Raw genomic sequence first — 3125 nt, 5'->3', positions numbered from 1 at the left:
ATGAAGATGAAACGAGAATAAACATGAACTGTGGGTTTCATCCTCAAGCAGCCACCTAGCCGCTGGCAGGTCTGAAGGACAGCAAAAAGTATCAGCCCCTTCCCTGCCCTTTTCCCCCACCTTCTTCCTCCTCCCACATTCTTCGGTTGGGCCACCAGCGCCCAGGTAACATCAGTGTCTGCATTCACGTGGATTTATGAAAATCATGGGAACAGAAGAACGCCACCAGTCAATTAGTCATTTCATCTTCCTTTCTCAGCATGGATATTTCTAGCTGCATGTGAAGGAAACTGTGAAGTGCATGCTTAGATGCTCAGGCAGGAGAGGCTTGTAAAAAGACCTGGCCTGCTACTTGCTAAAATACCTTGGTTTTTAATTCTGAATAGGGAAAGAGGGAAAAGGGAGCTGATTCATGATTTTTGGGTGCTCAGCTGGAAGACAAATATTTCTGTTCTGCCTTCTTCCCCCTCCCCTGTGTGTGTTTTTGGTCAGTTGTAAAGAAAGGGCCCCAGAAATTTTTCTGTATCAAATCCATGCTAGCACATGAGAGTAAGATGTACACAGCTCTCACCTCCCCAAAATGGCTCAGCTGGCTAAGCCCGGACATTTGACATCCAAACTGGGACTACAACTGAATCCCTATGGTTTGTCAGTAATGGTAATAGCACCTCACGTTCTCACACCTTGGGTCCTTGGATTTTTTGGACTATCCTTGCCTACAGTGTGGAAGTAAATGTCACCAGAAAAGCTGTACTGAAAAGCACAAAAGTAAAAGCCACAGTACCCCAGATAGTCAGTACGTGTGCTCTGAAAAGAGCATCTCTTTCTTCTGTGGATCTCATGAGGCTGGTTTTTATGTTAAGAAGATGGTATGTAAAATAATGGAGTTTTTGCTTTTTTGTTGTTTATGTTACTGTTCGCGTACTAAAATAATTTTGTACAATAAAATAAAGAATAAAAACCCAGTAGCATCATTCAGTGAATAGGATAGAGGAAAACATATTGGCACACCTCAGGGTTTTTATGCCTCTTTCTTAGTCCACCTAGCATAGCCCACTGTTAGAGACATAGACCTAAATTCAACTGACCATTTGTAAGTCTTGTTGTGGCAATTCCTATCATCTCTGTCTGGGTAAGCAGTTCCATTAATACCGTGCATGCTCTGTGTAAAAGGCCCTGCTTTCTTCCCATCTCTGCTCTAATAAGTGCTGCTTTGAAAAGTCCAGCTCAGAAGAATATAAAGCATAAAACTGACCTCTCACCGGGCTGTAACATAAATGGCATTGGGAACATTTCAGTGATGAAGAGATGCTTCCAGAAAAACCAGTGTAATGGCATATAAGAGCCACTTTATGATAATTTTACATGCCCTCAAATATTCAGCATTCTGACGGACCCTAATGGGTATGAAAGTGCACTGCACGCTGTGGGGATCTCCTCTGCAACCTAAAGGTTTCAATAACAGGATGCCTGAGACTTGTATTTAAAAAATTCCTTCCTCTGACATGCAGTGGATTTAGGTTTTCTTGGGAAGAACCACTTAGCACTCCCAGTCTTAGAAATTATGGACTTGAATTTCACTTACATACTGATGTTTTCTCCTTTTACATTTTTACCAAGGGTGGCCTGACACCCACTCCTTTTCTGCTTCGACCAAAGGCTGGACCTGCTCTGCTCAGTGCCCTAAAACTGCTCCGTGCTCAGTGGAGGCAACAGCTCCGCAGCCCGGTGGGGTCCTGAGCACGAGTGCAAGGGTCTCAAGCAGGCAGAGAAGAGGGTGTGTGGAGAGGGCTGGAAATTTCAGTTTCACCCCTTGTATTGGGTCTGTCATAGTTTAACCCTGGCTGGCAACTAAGCACCGTGAAGCTGCTCACTCACTCCCCCCACAATGGAACAGGGGAGAGAATCAGAAGAGTAAAAGTGAGAAAACTTGTGGTTTGAGATAAAGACAGTTTAACAGGGAAAGCAAAAGCCACTCATGCAAGCAAAGCAAAACAAGGAATTCATTCACCACTTCCCATGGGCAGGCAGGTGTTCAACCATCCCCAGGAGAGCAGGGCTCCATCATGCATAACAGTTACTTGGGAAGACAAACACCATCACCCCAAGTGCCCCCAGCTTATATACTGAGCATGACGTCCTATGGTCTGGAATAGCCCTTTGGTCGGTTTGGGTCAGCTGTGCCGGCTGTGTCCCCTCCCAGCTTCTCGTGCCCCTGGCAGAGCTGAGAGCCGAGAAGTCCTTGGCCAGTCTAAGCACTACCCAGCAGCAACCAAAACATCAGTGAGTTATCAACATTCTTCTAGTGCTAAATCCAAAACACAGCACTATGCCAGCTACTCGGAAGAAAATTAACTCTGTCCCAGCTGAAACCAGGACAGGGTCAAGCTGCATAGTGTTGTGCTTTCTATTGGTATGTAGAAAGGGGTTGATAACACACCAATGTTTTGGCTACTGCTGAGCAGTGCTTGGACAGCATCAAGGCTGTGTCTCCAACACCCCTCCCTGCTCCCCACCAGTGGGTCGGAAGGGGGCAAGATCTTGGAAGGGGATGTAGCCAAGACACCTGACCCAAAACAACCAAAAGGATATTCCATACCATAAGACGTTAGCTCAGATATAAAAACTAAGGAAAAAGGAAGAGGGGGGCAGGGGGCATTCATCTTTTATGACGTTTTTTCTTCTGGAGCAACAACTATGCGTACTAAAGCCCTACTTCCCGGGAAGGGGGTGGACATCGCCTGCTAATGGGAAGTAGAGAATAAAATCGTGTTTTCCTTTTGCTGCTGCACATGGCCTTTGCTTTTGCTTTTTTATTAAACTGCCTTTATCTTGACCCACGAGTTTTCTCTCTTTTCCATGTCATTCTCCCCCTGCCTGCCCTGCTGAAGAGAGGAGCGATAGAGTGGCTTGGGGGCACCTGGGGTCCAGCCAAGGTCAACCCACCACAGCCCTCAGTCCCTCGATGGCCTGACCCCTCAGGGGCTGCAGAAGGAGAGGGATTTGTGTAGGAATGGGGTCAGAAAGGCCAAGGCGTGGCTGGAGCTAAACTTGGCTAGGGATGCAAAGAATAACAAGAAGGGATTCTACAGGTATATCAGCCAGAAAAGGATGGTTAAAGAAAG

Source organism: Egretta garzetta, unplaced genomic scaffold, assembly GCF_000687185.1.
Source record: "Egretta garzetta isolate BGI_Z169 unplaced genomic scaffold, ASM68718v1 scaffold94, whole genome shotgun sequence".
NCBI lineage: Eukaryota > Metazoa > Chordata > Aves > Pelecaniformes > Ardeidae > Egretta > Egretta garzetta.
Note: the sequence above shows the minus strand (reverse complement) of the source record.